The following is a 331-nucleotide window of genomic DNA, read 5'->3' on the forward strand; positions in this document are numbered from 1 at the left end:
AGACAAGGTGAGTTCGAGAAAATTAGAAAAAAAATATACTGAGTAGGTGTGACAAAGTAACGGATGATATCCCTATAACAGAGTTATAGCCATCATCTGATCTGTATGGATAAGCGGCTTCAACCATTACGCAATAGAAGGATTATTCACAGCCTCCTACTTATAATTCTGTATGTTTGTCCCTAACCATACCTTCCTTATCGAATGGAGGCTTTGAGACGTGCGCGAAATATCGAGGCTGTTTGCACCGAGGCCGAGGAGGGGGTTGGGGGGGGGCAGGAACCCTACATGAGAGATTAAGGATAAACGTTTTAGGATTTATGGACTCTGG

Source organism: Penaeus monodon, chromosome 29 (genome assembly GCF_015228065.2).
Source record: "Penaeus monodon isolate SGIC_2016 chromosome 29, NSTDA_Pmon_1, whole genome shotgun sequence".
NCBI lineage: Eukaryota > Metazoa > Arthropoda > Malacostraca > Decapoda > Penaeidae > Penaeus > Penaeus monodon.